General features: G+C 34.5%; 1 protein-coding gene and 1 long non-coding RNA gene across 2 annotated transcripts in view; both read right to left on the minus strand.

The window, feature by feature from the left end:
* coro7 (coronin 7) overlaps window positions 1-17,067 on the minus strand; it is a 192,673-nt gene that overhangs the window by 17,560 nt on the left and 158,046 nt on the right. The window lies entirely within an intron of this gene.
* On the minus strand, window positions 11,505-15,027 carry LOC135734261 (uncharacterized). The gene is made up of 5 exons (XR_010527220.2): window positions 14,576-15,027; window positions 13,929-13,988; window positions 13,731-13,821; window positions 13,552-13,631; window positions 11,505-13,168 (listed from the first exon to the last, which is right to left on the minus strand). It is a non-coding gene; the product is annotated as an uncharacterized lncRNA (long non-coding RNA).

The following is a 17,067-nucleotide window of genomic DNA, read 5'->3' on the forward strand; positions in this document are numbered from 1 at the left end:
AGTTTCTTCTTTAAATATGTAAACATACAATATATTAAATAAAAGAACAAAAAGTTGAATTCTGTCTTCATTTGTTTTATAAGTTGGGTAAGAGCGCCACCTAGTGGAAAATATGGATTGCCGTAAAATTTCGTCATTGGCAGGGAAGTGTTTTCTCTTAATTAAAGAGATACTTGTCAATGTTGGGAAAATAAATAAACAGAGACATCACCTTGTTATTTAGGCCACCAAATATTGGCAAACGTTTGATAAAAACTTAACGCATTTGCGTTTTAAAACGGCATTTTAAAATGAAACCGATCCTTGTTTATACTGGCATTTTAAAAAGAATCTTCGTCCACACTATACACGACCATAAACGCACGAAACATGACCAATCACGTAACTGCGCATGACTTTTTGGCATGGGCGTCGGAAGCAAATGAAAAGTGGGTGGGTCCCCACATAACCCCCCCCCCCTGAAAAATACATTTACTGCAATATTTTCATGTTACCTTTTAATTAGCCTGAACATTTGCGATTGTTAAATTAAAGACATTAGCCTATTGCGGTCGAAATTCTGGTAATAGCCCTTTAAATATTTTGCAAATAATGACAGATGTCATGTTTCATATATCTTTCTCTGTGTCATTTTTTTTCTCTACTCTGCTGAAAGTAGGCTACAATGTTTATTTTTTATTTTGAGGAAATAAAAGGTAAGAAAAACGAATGAAGGTAAACTGATACAACTTTTGTATACCTTTTTTATTTGTTATACCCAATCTCAAATAAATATGAGATTCTGGAAATGAGATCACTTTATTTTATGGTATCCGTCGGGAAACAATGCTGTCATAAGAGTTTGAGCATGTGTACTTCTAAAACACAATCGATTAAACAGAGGTATGACTTTATGAATTATTTGCAAATGTAAAAAAAACTTGAAAATTATCCAGCGATCGTGCCATTATCAAAATAATCTATTTTACAGCAGTAATAATATTTTAACAAGTAGACTATACTTTTAACGTTTGAAAGGAACCACATTTAGTGCTGTGTTAATTATCATTAAAAGCAAAACGGGAGTCTCTGTGCCTCCGCGACAGACACAATTCTTCTGGCATCTCTCCTCATCATCTCCTCATTTTTTCTTCTGTGTCTTGAACTTGGGGCTCGAGTCCGACCTAAGGTTCGAGCTGCCTTTAAGAACACCAAGCTAAGTTCGTTTACCGTTAATTATTAAGACTAAATGGGCAGGCAAACTCGTGAAACAATGAAAATAAAATAATCCGCTATAATATGGTTTTACACGTCTATAGAAAATATACTATAAATAAAGCAGTTATTAATTTTCCTAATGCATGGTTGTTTGACATTTACTTCTGTTTAAAACGTTATACATTTGGCAAATGAGGTTTTTCAGCACTATGTTTGAACAGCAACTCAGCGTCCACTCACCCCCGCGAATTATGTTTAAAAGCTGAAACGGGTCTGCGGTGTAAAAAAGCAAAGGTTAGGGATCCCTGCTTTAGTGGAATTGATTTGGACTAACAGCGCTTTGATAAGTGAACAGACAAATGCGCTAAATTAGAGAAAAAGTGGGTGGGTCCATTATCATTGGTCTTAAAAAGTGGGTGGGTCCTGTCCCACCCACGTATAATGGTTCCGACGCCCATGCTTTTTGGTAATCTGGTACAAAACATTGAAAGTATTTTTTTTAATGTAAAAAATGTACTCTTTCCCTGCCAGTTTTTATAAAAAAAGTTGCCAGCCAGCACCAGCATTTTTTATAATTTTCACAAAAGTTTAATGCTTTCCAGAAAAATGTTCTTCTTTAAATTTGTAAACATACAATATATATTTAATAAAAGAAAAAAAAAAGTTTCATTCTGTCTTCATTTGTTTTATAAGTTGGGTAAGAGCGCCACCTAGTGGATAATAACAGAAATATGGATTACCGTAAAAACTCGTCATTGGCAGGGAAGCGTTTCTCTTAATTGACGAGATACTTGTCAACGTTGGGAAAAGAATTAAACAGAGACATCTTGTTATTTAGGCCACCAAATATTGACAAACGTTTGGTACAAAAAACTAAAACTCTAGATTTTGTTTGAAATGACATCAAAGGTCTTGATACACTTCAAGAGAATTTCTTTTTTATTCTTTGTTAAATTGAAAAAAGGCACAAATCAAAAACAATAAAAAGGGAGAAGGGACGACTCTTTAATTTAAATTTTCTTGTGTGCATTTATGAGGAAGAGACAACATTATGGATGTGACATTTCTGAAAGCTGCCCTCACCGAACTATGGAAATATTTAGATTTTTTTTCCACCTGCTTTTTTTTAAGTTGCCAGCCATCGCCAGCATTTTTTTATAAAATGTAAATAACATATTTACATATTTAAATATGTAAACATACAATATATATAATAATAAAAATAAGCAAACAAAAAGTTTCTTCATTTGTTTTATAAGTTGGGTAGGAGCGCCACCTAGTGGATAATAACGGAAATATGGATTGCCGTAAAAACTATTAATTGGCAGAGAAGCGTTTTCTCTTAATTGACGAGATAACTTGTCAATGGTGGGGAAAGAATTAAACAGAAAAATCTCCTTGTTATTTAAGCCACCAAATATTGACAAACTTTTGGTAAAAACTTATTTTTTGAGATTTGCATAAAATCGCTCAGATGATGTTTGTGTTTGACCTCGTGAAATGAAATGAACCTTTTTGGTGATCTGGTTCAAAATACTAAATCTCTAGATTTTGCTTGAAATGACATCACACAAGTATATCCGCACCATCTTGTCAAACGAGGGACATCACCGTCTGTTGTTTACTTACTAATCGACAACTAATAACTCATCTTTCCCACGAATTGTAATGTAGAAGTGTGTTAGCAGTAAAGGAGTCAACATGTTGGGTCACGCTGAACACTATCAGCTGGCACACTTGGATCGGTGCCCTGGACTTGATTGGCAAGCTGCGTTTCCTCAGTTTCTTGTTGAAACTGTGATTGGTGGGTTTATGTGTTTGGCGGTTGACTTCTTCCCTCCCCCAGCCTTCGCCTCGGGCCTCTGAAGTCAGTAAGGGGTTACCACGCTTTATTAGCGCAACTCTGTGTTTCCCATGTCGAAGTTTCTCCGCAGGAAACACACAAACACCTCCGATGTTCCCACACCTCCTCAAACTCATACCTCCACAATAAATCACCGCGCTGTTTCTGTTTTTCATTCCTATGGGTCTGCAGGTTTCCAATGCTGCAAACTTCCCATAAGGCAGAGAAATCACGCACGAGATCTCTTTAACATCTCAGTTCTGGAAACTTTATCAGAAGGGGGTTTTAAGGGAACAAATTCTGTAAATATCTTCAGACGTTTTTATATCATAGCTGTTCATATAGCAATGAGATTAATGGATAGGAGGTATTTACTTCTTTTTCTCAGATGTTTCTCATATTAAAGACCTCAGTAATCTCTTATATCACCTCTACTAGCTGTCACTGGGGTACATTTGCACATAAAGAAGTCATAAAAGGACCACAAAGGTACGTATTGGTACCAAATGTACACATTTCAGTACCTAAACGTTACATATTTCTAAAAGGGAGTTTATGATTCAAACTGTGTATATTTTAACTAACCAATCGACCGAAATTGAAAATAGATTTTTTTAATACCGATAAAAATATTTGGCTACTTATTTGCACGATAACCAATATGCAGAACCGATTTTTATTCTTCTGTTTTTGACACAATGATTACAACACTACTGAACTGAACAAACATTTATATTAATAACAATCACTCTCTCTTTGCATACAAGGTAAACAATTTTATTTATATATACAGCAATAAATAGAGGGGTCTGAATGAGTAAAGAAGAAGAATTCTCTGGATAATATCGCTGGAATAATTTATATTTTGTTATTATAGCACCTGAAATGGCTGACAAAGCGCTGTTTATCCATGCATTTACTGATGCATAAAAGGATTAGTCAATTTTCTTAAAAAAAAATCCAGATAATTTACTCACCACCATGTCATCTAAAATGTTGATGTCTTTCTTTGTTCAGTCAAGAAGAAATTATGTTTTTTGAGGAAAACATTCCAGGATTTTTTTCATTGTAATTGACTTTAATGGACCCCAACACTTATTAGTTTTAATGCAGTTTAAAATTGCAGTTTCAAAGGACTCTAAATGATCCCAAACGAGGCGTAAGGGTCTTATCTAGCGAAACGATTGTCATTTTTGGCAATAAAAAAATGCACTTTTAAACCACAACTTCTCGTCTTCCTCTGGCTGTGTGACGAGCCAGCGCGACCTCACGTAATTGCGTAATGACATTGAAAGGTCACGTGTTACATATATGAAACGCACATTTGTGGACCATTTTAAACAATAAACTGACACAAAGACATTAATTAGTATTATTTCACATACAACAACATCGGAACGGACCTCTTTCTCCACACTTGTAAACACTGGAGCGTAGTTTCGCATACGTCATCCATGACCTCTTAACGTCATTACGTATTACGTGAGGTAATTTTTTATTATTAGGTATTTTTTATTCTTATTGTCAAAAATGACAATTGTTTCGCTAGATAAGACCCTTATGCCTCGTTTGGGATAAGTCCTTTGAAACTGCAATTTTAAACTGCATTAAAACCTTTAAGTGTTGGGGTCCATTAAAGTCCATTTAAATGAGAAAAATCCTGGAATGTTTTCCTCAAATTTTTTTTAATATAAATGTTATTATAACTTATGGTGTTTAAAACAAGTAAATCCTGTTGAAAGTTAGCTACATGTGGTGGCTGTGCTTCAGCATCTCCGAACATCAACCCAAACTGCACATCAGGCATTTATGTAACACATCTCATGTGCAATAATGACTATAGAGTAAAAAAGTGAATTAATTAAAGTAAAGTAAATATACTCAAAGTCCTTTTAAGAAAGTCGCTCATATTTGCTGTGCACGCTGTCATTGTTGTAGTCTCCTCTCCTCAGACACTGTGATAAAATTTATCGGTTATTGCTTAAATATTGAAAAAAAAAAACATATACCGGTTGATCTCTAAACCAATATACCAAAGTCTGCTATCAAGTCAGAAATTTAATAACAACTAAAAAAGTTCTCATTAAATTATTTATAAACTTGAATGACTTCTTCCTTAAAGGAAAACATCACCGCATTTAGCCTGGCCCCATTTATTCCTTAGGATCCAAACAAAAATCAATTGAGAGCTCCACGAAGTGTCCTCAGGTATAAAGGAGCAACGGCTGAGAAACACAATGTCCCTTTGGGAGAAATAACTATACGCCTAAATGAAGGTGTACGCCTCACTTCACCGCTAAACCCCGAAAAGATTTTCCCACACAACTGAACGTGAAAATGTTTCCCCCCATGGCATTATGTGTGTGTGTGTGTGTGTTTGAGTCCAGACAGTAGTGAGGCCGTCATGAATGAATGCTAAAACACTCAGAGACGTCATTCACCAAACTGCTCACACACGTGTGTGATGGTATGCTGGGTGGAGGGACGTTCAGCCACTAATCCAGATGTAAGCCTGCTCTGGCCACAGAGGATCATTTGAAATTTACAATGCACACGCACATACACACAGTAAGTACACTACATATACTGCATATGTGCTCTGTACAACTGACTGTACCCACAATTGAGCACTAGCTCTGCTAACAGATGAGCACATACGTTTATGCACCACCACATCATAAGCAGAATGATATTAAGAAGGATCAAATTTAATTGGAGTTTGCTTTTATATTAGTAGTACTGCCCTGAATAAGTTATTTAACGTAACAAATGTTTACATACAGTTAAAACACAAAAATGTTTAAATGTTTACCCTTGGCTCTTAATGTATTGCATTGCCTTCTTAAGCATCAGTAAATGTTTTTTGTTTTTAATAAGGATTTTATTGTGAGTGTTAAAAGATGAATCTCAGCATCATACAAAAAAATACATTTCTCTGGCCAAAAATATATTTGTATACATTTTGTAGAAAGTAAAGCTTAATAAAATATATTCAGTAACTTACTGTAGATTTAAACTAAATCTTAATTTAAATTACATGAACATTAAACATTAACAAGTCTTTATCTTTAATGAATAAAATAACAGCCTCAAGCAAAGCATTCTGGGAACCAAAATCTGAAGGACAAAAACAGAAAAAGGTTAATGAGGATTTCTGGTTCCCACAATGCTTTGCATGAAGCTGTTATTTTATAGTTTTATTCTGTAAAGATAAAGTCTTGTTAATGTTTAATGTTCATTTAACTTTGAACAAACTGTTGCCACGAATAACATCAATTTAAATCTACAGTAAGTTACTGCCAAAAAGCTGCAAAAATACAGCAAAACCTTTTTACAGTGTATATTTCAAAATGTATTTCAGGGGCAACCAATAAATTTCCAATTTAAATACGAAAAAAAATCCTGGCCAAAATATTACATTTAATAAAGTATTTTTTGCAGTTGAATTTTTTTATTTTAACCTTTTTAAAATTAAATGTGAAAAAAAGGTTTATAATCAAAACAAACAAAAAATGCAATACAACGTGAATATAAATGCTTTAAAATATATTTATTTTTAAATACATTTGTGTGAAAATTAAATATTTCACAATATATTTTAGCAGCAATATTTTTTAGCCATTTTTTGCTGCATGGTCAGTCTATATTTGCAGAAGATGCCGGTAAAACAAAAATATAAATTGATTTTTCTAAAAGAGACTCATGAACAGCAATAAATAAAACACAGTACAATGTCAAAAACAAATGGTCAAAAATAGTCCCTAGTTGTCACTGGGCCAGTTCTCTTTCAAAAAAGTACATCTTTGCACCTAAATAGTTCATATTACTACCTCAGAGGTACATAATGGTACCAAATGTATACATATCTGTACCTAATTGTTACATATAAGGACATTTTAAAGGGATACTTCCCCATTTGGGACACTTTTTTTTAACATTTTGTCCTGACAGTGTAGTATGAATCAAGGGTATGTAAACTTTTGATGTGTGTTACTTATATGTAAACTCAGTTTTTACTCAGTGTTTTGGACTGTATGTATACATGTTATGTGTAATGGCTTGTTTAGGGCATTACTAAATTAAAAACAAACTGTAATTTATAAAGATCCCTTTAATATTGTTTTCTTTAATACTAACACTTTGCAAGGAAGATGTAAACCTCTAAGCTGAACAGTAAATTTAGACACGGGTCAAATCCGTATGATTCCTGCAGGCGAAGTGAGTTATTCACACACTCACCGGCCAAAATTTAATGAGATACAGAGCAAAGACATCACATGTGAGCGTGTAACTGAAAGTGCATCTGCAGGACAGAGATTGGCTGAGGATTATGGGATATGGAGCAAGCACGACTGTTAGATTACCAAGGAAAACAAAGTCAAGTCAGTAGTATGATGAAGTTATCAACGATCAAATGGTTTAAAAAAAAAAAAAGTGTAGTGATGCAGGATATTATTGACACAATGATATTATCAGCCGATAATGGCTTATACATTAATTATTGGCATTGGCCAGATATGGAAAATTGCGCAGATATAATTTGCCGATATATAATAACGTGTTGGTTATGCACATCAGATCACACGTTTTTCTGGATGATAATGGGCATTTCAGACTGCTTTTCTTGTTAAATGAAAGTGTTTTGTAAAGTGTTTTATATAATATTTTTATCTTCAGCAGGCGCCTGCTGAAGCAGTGCTGCACGAGCGCCTGCTTGCGGACAGCCTCACCTTGTAAAAAAACACGCATTTTGTTTACTGCATGTTTCCTATTAAAACTGGACTAGACAATCAACCCGGACCTGTCAAATATTGAAAAGTTGGACCCAAATGTTACAAATTTAATACCCAAACCCGACGCGGACCCTTTTATTATTTGATAGCTGGACCCAAAACATGGCCAAAAAGACTCGGTCGGCACATACTGTATTACAAATTTTTTTCGGCAATATCGGCCTAAATTAGCTATTGGCATATCGGATACCGGCAAAAAGCCAATATTGTGCATATCTAAAAAAAGAGGTTGTTTGCATTTTGGAAATAATTTTGTGTAAAATGTCTAAAAAAGAGAAGCTGATTTGTCACAGCTCACTTACAGTATAGTGTCTACGCTGTGCAATGCAATTTGCATGTCAAACTAGTGCGTTACAGCTTTGAAGACTTTACGCCGCTGCCTTTATTCAAAAATTTGCAAGAATGCAAAAATATATAGGATATAACAAGATTGAGGATCACTGTTACTATGAATAGGGGACAATGCAATGCTCAGTATGGGCACTCTGGGAATAAAAGTCGTGGCTTCTAGTTAAAAAAAAACAATCATCAATTGATTGATTCAAAAGACTGATGATTCCCTTTGAATCTCTTTGAGGTAAACAAACTAAAGTTATGCTATAGCTGACTGTTGGTCAGAAATATGTTTTATAATTAGAGCTGTAAGGATATTTCGCGATACACACACTATAATACCTCTGCGATATCGATTCTGGCTCGCAAGGGCAATATTAAGCACAACTTTTTCACGTATTACGGCTTTTGATCAGTAAGTCCTTATCAATCTAAAATCACTATTAGTTTGAGTCATTTATAACATGCATTTGAAAATGCAACACTCGTCAAATATAATCATTATGAATATTCTTTATTATCATGAAAATACATGTAAATGTTTAAAGAACAACGATATATGCTAACCGTATCCTCTGGACTATAAGTATAAGTCGCATCAGTCAACAATGCATCATGAAGACGAAAAAACATATATAAGTCGCACTGGACTATACGTCGGGTTTATTTAGAAAATAATTTTACAAAATCCAAGAACAGACATTTAATCTGGAAATGCAAGTTATTCAACTATACAATGCAAATGCACACAGAACGGCAGACTGAATAGGTGTCCGTACATGTTAACGTAACATTAACATTTATTCAGCAAACACAATAGCATATCAAACATATACTAAATTAACACGACAAGCCAAATCAAGTTCAAAAAGGTCCCGAAGTCATTTCGCATCACTGAATCCATTGAATTACATTAATACAGGAGCAGCATAGAGCAAACTGTCACGGCTGTAGACGGTAATGGTTTCTCTTGGTTCATATGATTTAATTTTGAAGTCGCACCTGACTATAAGTCCAGTACTCGCCAAACTATAAAAAAATAGTGGCGCAACTTTCCTAAAAGGATTTTGACACAGCTTAAAGAAAGAAAAAGCATTTATTTCATTTGTGAATATACGTGGATTTATTTTCTAACACTATCTGTTACACTTAAAAAATAAATAAAGGTTTACAACTATTTCCCGTGTAACTTTTAGAATTAATTTTCCGGCCCCTTTATACTTTTTACAACAAATCCATTTCTATGAAATATGAACTTTAAAGGTGCTCTTGTATCCTGTGAATATGAGCGTCAGAGGGTGAAATCTGTTTTGCTTTTGGCAACGCAACATTCAAATCAAAATCGTAACAGGAATTTGGCCGGAGCTCAGCAGCGGTGCCGTTAATGTCATAGCTGTCAATAAACTCCAATATGGCCGTGAAATAACCTCCAGGTGTGTTCCAGCAGATAAAGCACACATATATTACCATCATTTCACTGACTGTTATTAAACACAGAGGCCTGGAGCTTGAATACAACCAGTGTGTTTGTGTGAAATATGTCAGTATTGTAGATAGGCACGGAGGTGAAATGGAGAGGCGGGGACAGACTGACAGACAGGTGTGGAGTAAAAGGGAGGAGCTTGAGCTGATGGGTGTGGCCTCACCTGTGTGTAGCAGCTAAGTACAATGGTATATAATCGAATCTTACCCGCATTTCTACAAACAATTTCCTGAATATTGTAAAAAAAGCCTTGCTTATTTTTCTGAGATAATAACAGGACACAATTAGCGAATTAACCATGCACATATTGATGTCATGCGATAACAATGCAGCAATATAACTTTTCTTGCAAACTGCATGTTGTTGCATTCATAGTACACATAATAAAAGAACACTAGGCAGTGTGCAGCAGTGTATACGGTGCCTTAAGCAATGCATTAGTATGTTATTTCAAACTGTGCCCGTGTGGTGTGTAAAGGGTGTAGTATGCATGACTAAACACAGTAAAAGGAGAGTTAATAGGAGTAGGTTACAGCTCTGAAGAAAACACAAAGCTTCTGCTATAGTCCACTGCCTGCAGTCACACACAATTGCACACGTGCACATAGACATGCACACACTCACTCCAATAAACCTCAACACAACGGTTGAAACAATCACAGCACAAGCTGCAATGTAGTTGCAAAGTTGTGAAGTGTACAACACAACCAGTTTAATAAACATGCATACATTGTTAAAAAAATACAAGTTAAAACAACTTGGGTTATTCAACCTACTATTTTAAGTTTTGGCTTGTGAAAAGTTGACATAACTTATAAAATCAAGTTAAAGTTATTTAACTTTTTTTTAAGTTAAAGTAACATAAAATATATGTTAATTTGACAAACATGCTGCATATTTTTACAGTTTAGGCAAATCTTGTTGAAAATAATGTTGTCCCAGACCCTATAATTTTAGGTGTCATCACCGGTTGTACACACACAGCATGACTCTTGCCAAACAGGTGTGTGTGGGCTGTGATAACTCTGACAAGATTTGAGAAAACAAATCCAGATCTGATTTGCAGAGACGAGCCACCTGCGCCCTCTCCTAAAGTCTCCAAATCAAAACCAAAAGGCTTTTACGGCAACTATTCAAGTTTTACAAGAAGTGTTACTTTCCAGTTCTTTAGCAATATACGTACAAAATGCCTTACAGAACCTAGATCTGAAGAACCAATGCTGTAACAAACACATGTAACATCCAATGTAGCCTATATCATGATGTTGTTCAAGAACCCTTTAAATACAAAAGTGCTCCAAAAACAATCTCCTGAACTCCAAACTGAATGTCAGAATGGGAAATAAAGGGGATTTAAGCAATTTTGAGCGTGGCATGGTTGTTGGTGCCAGACGGGCCGGTCCGAGTATTTCACAATCTGCTCAGTTACTGGGATTTTCACGCACAACCATTTCTAGGGTTTACAAAGAATGGTGTTAAAAGGGAAAAACATCCAGTATGTGGCAGTCATGTGGGTGAAAATGCCTTGTTGATGCTAGAGGTCAGAGGAGAATGACACTGCATGAAAAGAGGTGTATCCGTACTAGGAAACTCCTGTAAACACCACTGATTTTCGGATGTATCTACTAGTTCCACTGAGGGTAAACTTCTAATTCCACCAAGTTAGGAAACTCCCGTAATGATACCAATTCGGATGTATCTTGCTGATGGGATATTCCTGTGGTACATGCAGCCATTTGTTGCCATGGCAAATAATCCCATTGAAGATTTTGTCAGGGGACATTTTCACACCTGCAGAGGTACTGGGATTTCACACCTTTGCACAATTCTAGTGTCTCCATCGGTGTTTAATCTCAACACTGATTGGTTGCTTTTAAAACCCCCTCCCAAAACTCTGACAACTATTGGGACACAACTTTGAAACTTTCCAGTTGAGATCATTTGATTGGTTACACTTTGTATTAAGCCCAACCCAAGCCCTCATAGCTTAGTGACTTGATTGGTTATTTGCCTGCTATGCAGATAGACTAAAAACCCCCCCACTATATATATATATATATATATATATATATATATATATTCATATTTATATTCATATACACCCCAAAACCCTTATGTAAAATAAAAAACTTGAATTGAGTTTGAAATGTTTATTTAATAAAAAACTGAACAATTCACAATTGTCACAATAACAAAATAATATTATACACAAATATTAAAAGTTGCATACATAAACAATACTATTTAAACTCATAAATATACAGACAGAGAAAGCAATATTAGAGTAAAATAAAACTAAATAAAAGCAACAATAAAAATTACATTCAAAGCAGTACAATGTAATGTAGCAGTGGCGGCTCGTGACTGCTCATCCGAGGGGTGCAAATTCAAAATAAGTATTCGGAGTGTCATGTGTGTTGCTTGTGTTTTTAAAATGTGTTTGTTGCTTCATGTAAACCATGTGCATCACGGGTTTAGTCAAAACACGTGATGCACATACACGCAGAACACATATTTTGAACCACACAAATGACTGGCTATATACATGTTGTGACAAACTTTGCATCGAGTGCTCACAAAAAAAGAAGTCACCACCTGCCACTGTAATGTAGTAAATATTTAAATAAAATAAAGCAAGATCAATATAGTTGTTGTTCAAGAAATCAGTCCTACACTGCAAAATAATGACTCTCTTACATAGTATTTTTGTCTCGTTTTCAGTAGAAATATTATTTAAATAAAATGCTTTTTCTTGATGAACAAAATCACCTAAGAAAATAAGTCTAGTTTTAGACAAAATAAATAAATGCACACAATTTAAGTGAATTTGTGCTTAAAACAAGCAAAAATATCTGCCAATGGTGCGAGAAAAAATCTTAAGTTTTCTTTTTTCTTAAAAACTTAATTCAAGCACAATTTTCTCACCCCATTGTTAGATATTTTTGCTTGTTTAGGCACAAATTTACTTAAATTGTATATTTTTGTCTAAAAACTAGACATTTTCTTAGGTAATTTTGCTCATCAAGAAAATACATCTTGATTTAAGAATTTTTAGTTTTTCTACTAAAAACAAGATAAAAATCCTAAGTTAGAAACTGATTTTTTTGCAGTGTAGATACAATTGCAGAGCTCTGTCTTGGAATTATTCAAGAATTTCTCACTGTAAAACCTAAAAGTTAACTAAACTCAAACCATTTAAGAAAACCGGTTGCATTAAACCATTTAAGTTTTAAAACACATAGATTTGAGTACTGTGAACTTAAACAAATTGAGTCACATGCAGTTATGCACTTATATTTAAGTTCACACTAACTAAATATAAGTGCATTATTGCACAAGACTTAAGTTCACAGTACTCAAATGTATGTTTTTTTTTTTTAAACTTAATGGGTTAAGGCAACCGATTTCCTTAAATGGTTTGAGTTAAGTTAACTGTTAGGTTTTACATTGTAAAGCATATACTTGTCAGCAAAGGTAACGTTGATGCACCCTCATCTGGACAGACATCTCTTTGGAGCCCTTTGGAAATATAAAAGTACATATAAGTATTTGGCATAATACTAATACACATACACATACACACGACAAATCAAATGACATAGAATTAAAGTTGTACATTTTAGAAAGTTAACATTAAACCAGTGGTTCTTAACGTAATTCCTGGAGGCCCACTGCCCTGCATGTTTTGTATATCTCTTTTATCTGACAGACGTAGTTCAGTTCATGGAGATCCCTTCTAATGAGCTGATGATATGAATCAGGTGTGTTAAATAAGGGAGACATACAAAATGTGCAGAGCAGTGGGTCTCCAGGAATAAGGTTAAGAACCACTGCATTAAACTGTACAAAGATACAACAATATATGATCAAAGAACTTCATAATACTTCATAAATCTTCTTACTTAATTTTCTGTGTTGATGTCCTCAGAGTCTCTGTGTTGTTCTGCAGCTTCATTACAGTAGGTTACTTCAATATAGTTGTCTATCAAACACAGAATAAAAAAAATAGAATCACATACATCATAACACATCTATTTACGATTTAACCTTTTTAATTTAATAATTTCATTATTAAACTTACATCATTTTGGCCAGATTGCAGTGACATCAATTTCTTCAGTGTCTGGATCAGTCTGATGTTTTAGCTTTCACTGTTACTTCATTATATTTCTCTGGCAAACACAGAATTAAAAATCAAAATCACATATCACAATAAATCCGTTTACTATTTAACATGTTTGATTTTAATTTAATGTAATCATTGAATGATTAAACATACATCAGCTTTACCCAGAAACCTCTTCATCGTCCACAAAGTTGACCACAGTGTACATGACCTCTGTAAACACAAACATGTATAGACTTCATATTTAAAAAGATGAAGAACATCAAACATATAACGTTTAAATATATTATGACTCCAAGCTTCTTTACAATTAGCATCTAGGTTCTCTTAAAGTGAAGCTGGCTTTGTTACAAATCAATATAAAGCTATTAAAACAGTCTTGAAAAATAAGCAGCATCTACCAGAACTGAATGAGCTTTTAAAACAACAAAAGATCGTCAGTACCATTTAAAATAGCAGAGAGACACTTGCTAGCTGCTAACATTTCAAACACACGAGTTACTGTTGTTTTGTTTGTTTTAAGCAAATAACGCCTCATCTTGGCTTCTTTAAAGTTTTGTTTTTAAAAATTTAAACATCGAATTGATTCTTTTAACAGCCCGGTTTGAATGTTACTTCGCGTATTTTTAACCTCATGTTTACCGCTGTGTACCACGTATAACCTTAATGTTTTACTGTTTGTGGTTTAAATTCAAACAGTTCTAGTATAAAGACAAAAACGAATCATAGTTAATAACATAATATGAACAAATAGGCAACCGATCAGCGCGATGCAGACAAATGAATTAAATCAAACTTACCTTACTGTTAATGAGCAAACAAACAAACAAGAGACGGAGTAGTCCAGGCAGTAACGGTTCGCGATTTTGAATTTTCCCGTCAAGCCCATAGGTTGAGCAGTCGCACCTGAAGGGTGGGGGCAGATGAGTAGGTGCAGGTGCATTCTGGGAAATGTAGTCCTTTTATTTAATATACTTTTTATAATCCGCGTTTTCACACTATGCATTGTTCTTTATACTTGATTATTAATAAAAAATAAAAAATATTTTTATAAAGTTTATTACGTTTACAAAACATGTTTAGTTGACAAACATGTTAACAGTTATTTGGAATGATGCTCAGATTTTCTTAAATATAAAATCTTTGTGAATCAGCAGCACCTTCTTGATGAAATACAAAACTCTTTAAACATGCCTCAGGAATTATCTCTGGGTTTAGTGGATTAACTGCTCATCATTGGAAACATTGAACGTATACCTAAATTAATTCTTACTTAAATATTAGTAAATATAAACTAATGCTGAGTTAAGACATGTAACTTACTGAACTACAACATGAACTAAAATTAATTTATTGTAAATGACTGCATTAACTAACAATGAAAAACATGTCGTAGTTAATGATGACTCTTCAATAGTTTATTATTAGGATATGCTGTAACTCAGCATTAGTTCATGTTAAAGTAAAAATACATGTATGTCTTTTTTCACTGTGATATATGGACCCTTATTATATTATAAAGCCCCCATCTCTTTTGTTTAAATTGATTGATTGAAGACAAACATTATAATATGTGGTCTGACTTTGTGCAAGCATGCATTATCATATGCTAAAAGTTACCTCCTCAGATAGACTAGAACATTCATTGGTGCCCGAACATTTTCCTTACAAGGGCCAAACCTGACTGAGGGCCGTGGGCCAAAAGTAAATGTTGTTGTGTTATATTAAAATTAAAGTTGCCCTGATAACCCCTAATTTATAATTTTCTAATATTTTAAAAAATAAATAAGCAAACATTACTCTGTTTATGCATAACTAATGCAGTTTTATTTTCCAAGGCTGTTTGTAGGAAAAAGAAATCGTTTTGCCAATCAATTTTAAATATCCTTTTCTCTGTGTGCCACCGCCGCAACCTCTTCATTTTTAGCCTATAGTACCCGAGTTCATTAGGTTTTGTGATGCATTTTATACACCTTCAAGTATGCATGAAACATAAAAAAATTTAAGGTCTTTTGTGGGCCAACTTTGGGCACCTCTGGACTAGAAGTACAGTAGCTGACAGGTATCTGCAGATATGTTTACCCGAGTTTGTCAGTCTGTTTCACCCAACATGTTTTGCATCCACATGTGAAAGACTGTCTTTTAGATTATGGACCTGTCTATTGATATTTTTGTTTCTATTTTAAAAGATTTAATGAAATGTTAGGGTAGAATTATAATAACAATAGAAACAGTGAACTTCAAATCATGAGACATCAGCAAAAATAAGCAGCTTTACATTTCACTGACTAATTTATCAACATCCTAGCTAGCAAAAATGAGTTACATGATGTCATTTGAACAGCTTCTTTTAAACAATGTATGCAGCATTGAGAGATACGTTCACAATATTCTGACCTAGGGCAGTTGGAGACATGTTTTCAAAGTGTTGGAAATCTATATTCTGAAATAATATTTGTTGCATTTCTCTTGAGTCAGAGACATAATTTTCACACATTAAAATTGTAATTGTGTCCATTGAATTTTAGTTATTTTGAATGATGCTTAGTTTCTTAAATAGACTAATTAAATTATATTAATAATAAACATATTTAGAAAACACAGTTTTTATGTACCACAATACTGTATGTGCTGTCTTAAAGAGACATGGTTAACCCCCCACCCCACCCCACTCAGCTCTGAAAACAAAGAAGACACCTCTACCTGTGGGTCATTAACATATAAAAAGCCCTTCACACCTCACACCCACCCCTCCTTACAACCAGCTGTAAGGATTCCTGGAAACTTCCACCAGTTCCTACATACATCCACAAACGTAAGGTTTCTGGATGTTTCACGGGTTTACTTTGGTGTATTACCTTTCCAAGCACTCTGCCTCAAAAATCTGGCAAACCTAAAGTTTAGCAGGGATTTCCCATTCCGTATTTGTCCGTATACAGCTCTTTTCATGCAGTGTGAGGCGACTGATTCAAGCTGATAGAATAGCAACTTTGACTGAAATAACCACTCGTTACAACCGAGGTATGCAGCAAAGAATTGGTGAAGCCACAACACGCACAACCTTGAGGCGGATGGGCTACAACAGCAGAAGACCTCACCGGGTACCACTCATCTCCACTACAAATAGGAAAAAAGGCTACAATATGCACGAGCTCACCAAAATTGGACAGTTGAAAACTGGAAAAATGTTGCCTGGTCTGATGAGTCTCAATTTCTGTAAGAATTTGGCGTAAACAGAATGAGAACATGGATCCATCATGCCTTGTTACCACTGTGCAGGCTGATGATGGTG

This window comes from Paramisgurnus dabryanus, chromosome 3, assembly GCF_030506205.2.
Source record: "Paramisgurnus dabryanus chromosome 3, PD_genome_1.1, whole genome shotgun sequence".
NCBI classification, from domain to species: Eukaryota; Metazoa; Chordata; class Actinopteri; order Cypriniformes; family Cobitidae; genus Paramisgurnus; species Paramisgurnus dabryanus.